Source organism: Elephantulus edwardii, unplaced genomic scaffold (genome assembly GCF_000299155.1).
Source record: "Elephantulus edwardii isolate Elephantulus edwardi_28Jun2011 unplaced genomic scaffold, EleEdw1.0 scaffold00100, whole genome shotgun sequence".
In the NCBI taxonomy this organism is placed as follows: domain Eukaryota; kingdom Metazoa; phylum Chordata; class Mammalia; order Macroscelidea; family Macroscelididae; genus Elephantulus; species Elephantulus edwardii.
Window position 1 is genome coordinate 3,158,593 of NW_006399850.1, and position 6,408 is coordinate 3,165,000.

Consider the following 6,408-nt stretch of genomic DNA (forward strand, 5'->3'; position numbering starts at 1 on the left):
GAACAGTTGTTGTAAGTAGATACTAGTGATTGGAATGTGGAATGGGAGAATTAAGAATGTAGTAAAATTGGATATTGTTACGGAAGAAATGGAATGCATAAATTTGACATAGTAAGCATTGGTGAAATGAGATAGACTGGTATGGGGCATTTTGAATCAGATAATCAAGTGATCTACTCTGCTGGAAATGAAAAGGTGAGGAAAAATGGTCACATTCATGGTTAAAAAGACTATTTCCAGGTCCATCTTGAAATATAATATTATAAGTGACAGGATAATATCCATACACATACAAGGGAGACCTGTTACTATCACTATCATTCAAATATGTACCAACAACCAGAGCGAAAGAGGAGGAAATAAGATTTTTACTAACTTTTGCAGTCAGAAATCAAACATGCAACCAAGATGCATTAATAACAATGTGACTGGAATGTAAAAGTCGCAAAAAAGGAAGAAGGATCAGTAGTCAGAAAACATGGACTTGATGACAGAAATAAGACTAGAGATAGAAATAAGGCTAGAGATAGAATTATAGAATGTTGTAGAATCAAAATTTTGTACATTTGCAATGTACAAGTTGCACTAAAATACTGAAAAACCAAAGCAAAGGAAAGTTAAGGAACTGAACAGAAAATTTCAAAGGGCAGTGCAGAAGGACAAGGCATATTATTATAATTAAGTGTGTAAAGAGCTGGAGTCAGAAAATCAAATGGGACACACACACTTGACATTTCTTAAGCTGAAGTAATTGAAGAACAAATTCAACCCTTGAGTGACAATACTTCAGGATGCTATGGGCAGAATACTGAAAGTAGCAAAAGAAGATGGAAGGAGTACATTGTACCAAAAAGAATTGGCTGGCACTGAAGAGTTTCATGAAACAACATATGATATCAAGGCACTGGTGAAGAAGGAGGAAATTGAAGCTGCTCTGAAGGAATTAGAAAAAAAAAAACACCAAGGTCCTGGATCTTTCCCCTTTCCTTTATCTACCCCTTCCTCCACCCATCAAATTATGTGACCCTATGATTAAGGACCTCCCTTAGATTCTCCTACTTATTCTACAATAATGGTCTTATACAGTATTTGTCCTTATGAGACTGATTTAGTTCAGTTCTGTGAAAAACAATATATACAAACTTTATGAACTTTGTATGTAAACCAGTATAAAATAAAAGAAAAAGAAAAAAAATGCCTGACAATTGTGGTTAACATCCCCCCATCCCCCCCTTAAAACACACACACACACACACACACACACACACACTCCAAAACCAAAACCCACCCAGGAGCTCTGGTGGCCTAGTGGCAAGAAGCTGCTCTGCAATCCCAGAGGAGCGCAGTTGGAATCCACCAGATGCTCTGCTGGAGAAGGAGGGACAATCTCCTCCTGTACCACCAATATGACGGTACCCCCCCACACCCCCCCAAACAACAACAAAAACGGCAACCCAGGAAACAAATCAAAACAAGGCCTCAGGAATTGATGGAATACCAATTGACATATTTCAACAAAAGATGCTGCCCCGGACATGCTCATCAGCTTGTGTCAAGAAATCTAGAGGTCAATTATATAGACTACTGACTGAAAGAGATCCATATTTATAGACATTTATCAAAAAAAGGTGATCCAATAGAGTGTGGAAATTATTGAACAACATCACTAATATCATACACAAGCAAAATCCTTCTGAAAATTATCTAAAAATGACTGGAAAAGTACCAACAGAGAACTACTAGAAAGAAAAGCTGGGTTTGAAAGAGGCAACTAGGGAATCATAGTGAATATCAGATGGATCTTGGCTGAAAGAAGAGAGTACCAAAGGAATGACTATTTGTGTTTTATTGACTATACAAAGGCATTTGACTGTGTTGATGTATATCATAGAGTTAGAATTGACTCATAGCTGACTCTCCAGCAGGTTTTCAGAAGCAGTTAATCACACAGGAAGAGCTTGCCCACCTTTATTCCAAGGAGCCTCTGGTGGATTTGAACTGTGTACTTTCGGGATTGCAGCACAGCTTCTTACTACCAGAGATTTCTTTCAGGATCACACAAATTTCAGGTAACCTTGAGAAGAATGGCAATCTCAGAAGACTTGATTGTGTTTATGTGAAACCTGTACTTGGACCAGAAAGCAGTTGTCCAAACAGAGCAGAGAAACATTGTTTGATCAAAAACAAGAAAGGAGTGTGTCAGGGATGCATCCTGTCTCTATACCTATTAAATCTATAAAAGGAACAGATCATTTGGGAACCTGGACTTTATGAGGACTGTGGCATCAGGATTGCAGGAAGATTAACCACCAACCTGTGTTATGCGTATGAGACAGCCTTACTTGCCGAAACTGAGGAGAATTTGAAATACTTGCTGCAGAAGGTCAAGGACTGCAGTCTTCTATAAGGTTTGAAGCTCAATATCAAGAAAACACTAGATAGTTACCAATGGACCAACTGGAAGTACCACGATAGATGGAGAAGAGATTGAGATTATTAAAAATTTCAGCTTGCTTGATTCCACAATCAACAATCTTGGCACCAGCAGTCAGGAAATCAAAAGACAAGTTGCACTGGGGAAATCTGCTAATAAGGAACTCTCCAGAGTGCTAATGGACAATGAGGTCAGTCAGATACTAAGATGTGCCTGCTCCAGGGCATGGTCTTTACAACTACTTGCTATACATCAGAGACCTGGAAAATGACTAAGGATGACAGAAGGATTGTTGCCTTTTGTTGTGGTGCTGGAGACAAGTATTGAACATTCCATGTAATTCCAAGAGAACAAACAGGTCTGTCCTGGAGGAGGTGAAACCAGATTGCTCCTTGGAGGTAAGGATTTTGAAGTTCCATCTTACAGACTTTGGGCATGTGGCCAGGAGGGACCAGTTTTTGGAGAAGGACCTCTCCCTTAGAAGGATGGAGGAATGGTGTTAAGACCTTGGATGAGATGGATTGGTACAGTAACTGGGGTAATGGGGAGTAGATGTGTCACAGGCAGTAAGATTGGTTAAAGATAGGGCACAGATCAGAGCTATTGTGCATAGGGTCGCTATGAGTCCTCAGAAGCAAGGATGAGACTTTTTCCTCACATACTTTGGAAATGTCACAAGAAGGTGCCAATTAATGGAGAAAAAGAACATCCTTGGAGAAGAGGAGGATCAATGTAAAAGAGTAAGACTCTCGATGAGATGATTAACATAGTGACTGCAGTAGAGATTATGATGACAATGCAGGATTGAGCAGAGTTTCTTTTGACCATAGGAAAGACTGCTTTGAGTCAGAGCTGATTTGATGGCAACTAACAACAGTCTCCTACACCCATATATTAATGAACGACTAGTTTTTGCTTATCAAACTGAAACACTGGTTAAATGGGTAATCACTGAGCATTCTGGATACAAGAAGTTAAAGTCTATTGTACTTTATAGGTTATAAATATGTTCTGCCTACCAGTTACTTCTGAAAAAGTCTTTCATATTATATTACTATCGGTGAGTGCTTAAGGGTTAACTATTTTCCAGCCTAAATTTTTCAGTTTTGGTTCTAGAAAACTACAAGTATTATAAACTAAGAAAAATTCAAGACTTGAAAAACTACCCTAGGGCTTAGTTTTAGGACTTCTCTCTCCCCACTCATTCATCTAGTCCTGATTTTAATTATTATACATATGCTAGTAATTCTCCATCAGCGTTTGGTGGTTTAGTCCCATAGAAAGATGTACTGCTAACTCAAGGACAGCATCTTTCTGGTCATTCAGCTCTAAGGGAGAGAGATGGGTAATTTCTTCCAGTATTTCACCCTCTGAAAACCTGCTGGAGGGTCAGTATGATGGTGATGATGAATAACTCGCCAATTTGCATGTTTGGTTTATCCAGACACCTAGTTACCATCTCCAATTTGATGTCTAATAGGCATTTCAAAATCAACATGCTGACAATGAACTACTGATTCTCACTCTACAAATTTGCTGCTCCTATAACATTCCCCAAATTAGTTAACAGTAATTCCAACTTTTAGTTGTCAGGCCAGAAACTGGAATCAGAGGTAAGCCCTCTTTTTATCTTATTCATCTTAGTTCCGCTTTAAATCCTGATCTTACCTCACTTGACTAATTATAACAATCTATAACTAGTTTCCCTTTAGATTATTCTCAAGACACTTCCACAATGGTCCTATTAAAATAAAATATGTACCACGTCAGTTTTCTGCTCCTAACCTTCCACTGTCTTCCCATCACTTTCAAAGCAAAACCACCCCCCCCCCCAAAGGCTTTAGGCAATCTGCTGCCACTCTACTGCACTTATCTCTTCCATCCTAATTTCTATTCTTTCCCCCTCAGTTCTCTCTTAGTTCTCTGTTGTCTTCTTTGACTCATGCTCACTTCCACTGCAACTTCTCAACGTTTGCTGCAGTTCTTCTGAAGGCATCCATGTCAGACTGCCAATAAATAAGGTAAGAATGGGCTTACTTGTGTTCATTTACAAATCTGTTGTGAATAATTTCACATTTCCTTACCATGTCAAAGATTCTGCTTCTAGATATGGCTGTCCCAGTCCCACGGCACCTTTCTACAAGACGAAGGCTTTTCTTTACAATCCCTGGCAAGGACCGAGTGCTCACTACGAAAAGTGGGCTTGTGTTCACTTGTGCTTCCTTACGAATCTGTTCTAAACTTTTTCCACACATTTTCCAAAAGCATCAAAATCCAAAACTGTGAAATTGTTCACTATAGACTAGTATGGGAACTGATGGTTACTTTGCTCATTGGGCAGTCTTCCTTTGCCTTCTATCTTCTTTCCAAGTACCCTGTGGCTCACTACTCACCTATATCAAGTCTTTGCACAAACTATTCCCTTTTTAGCTAGTCTTGACTTCACTTCTCTATTTAATCTTACAACACTCCCACCTTACACTTTTCTATCTTTTCTTTTTGATTTATTTCCATTTATAGAATTGATTCTCTTCAAATACACATTAGAGTTTATCTGCTTATTTTACTTATATTCTGTTGCTCCCAATGTATGTCAGCTTCAGTAGGGCAGGGCAGGAATTTTTGCCTCTTGTATTTGCTGACACAGTCCCAGTGCTGACAATGTAAGAGGTACTCAATAAATATTTGCTGAATGACAGAATTAATACATCATATTCCCACTGAATACATTCTGAGGGTATTGTGAATAGAATCTGGCATTTTGAACTAATGAAAATAAAAGATTCTCACCACTGGACCATTTGGCAGCATCATGATAGATGGTAAAGAGACTGATTGTTAACATCTTCAGTCTGCTTGCCTCCACAATCAACAATTTTGGTACCAGCAGCCAGTAAATCAAAAGACAAATTGCATTGGGAAAATCTGTTGGGACCTCACCAGAGTACTGAAGAGCAGTACTAGAATGTCAGTCTAGAGGCTAAAGGGTGCCTGATCCAAGCAATGGTCTTCACAATTACTTGCTATGCATCAGAAAGCTGGGCAATAACTAAGGATTATAGAAAAAGAATTGATGCCTTTGAGTTTTGGTGCTGGAAGAGTATTGAATATATGATAGACTGCATCCTGGAGAGGGTGAAACCAGGCTGTTCCTTGGAGGCAAGGATTTTGAAGTTCTGTCTCACATCCTTTGGGCATGTTGCCAGGAGGGACCAGTCCTGGAGAGGACATCTTGCTTGGAAGGGTGGAGGAAGGCCCTGGATGAGATAAATTGACTCAGTGTTTGGGATAATGAGGTTAGGAGTGTCGGAGACAACGGGGCTGGCTCAAGATAGAGCGAGGTTCAGAGCTGTTGTACATAGAGTCACTATGAATTGCAAGTGACTCCATGGCACATACCAAGAGCAACAACTTAACATCAATTCTTTCTGACTTCTTTGGAACCACCTACCTATCATCAGAGAAAGTTATCAATGAAGAAAGCTTGGGAAGTTTTTCTGGTGAATATGAGTCAATATCAAGAATTGGCAACAAAGAGGCCTAGATTTAATAGATGTTATTTTCTCTAATCACCTATCAAGTTTTGTAGTGAACGTCATGTTTGCCCACCCAATTTACCCTAGATCTTTTCTATACAGGTAGAACCTAGTTCTTGAGTTTTCATATCCTTGAGGTCATTTGTTTAGAGAAAGAGAATCCTCTCTAGCTCTGACATGAGTGGTTTAGACACCTAGTCTTATTTTCCAAACTCCTAATGGGTTTAAGCATAAGCTTGTGATTTTTCCTAGCCAATGAAACTTGAGGTTTTGGGTTTTGTTTTGTTTTGTTTTGTTTTTAATTCCTAGGGGAGCTCTGGTGGCCTAGTGGCAAGAAGCTGCACTATAATCCCAGAGGCGCACGGTTCAAATCCACCAGATGCTCTGCCGGGAAAGGAGGGACAATCTCCTCCTGTACCTGTCAGATCCGATTTGACG

At 39.5% G+C, this 6,408-nt stretch overlaps 1 protein-coding gene across 1 annotated transcript in view; it reads right to left on the reverse strand.

The window, feature by feature from the left end:
- Positions 1–6,408, reverse strand: part of SLC25A21 (solute carrier family 25 (mitochondrial oxoadipate carrier), member 21) — a 340,939-nt gene that overhangs the window by 146,950 nt on the left and 187,581 nt on the right. The window lies entirely within an intron of this gene.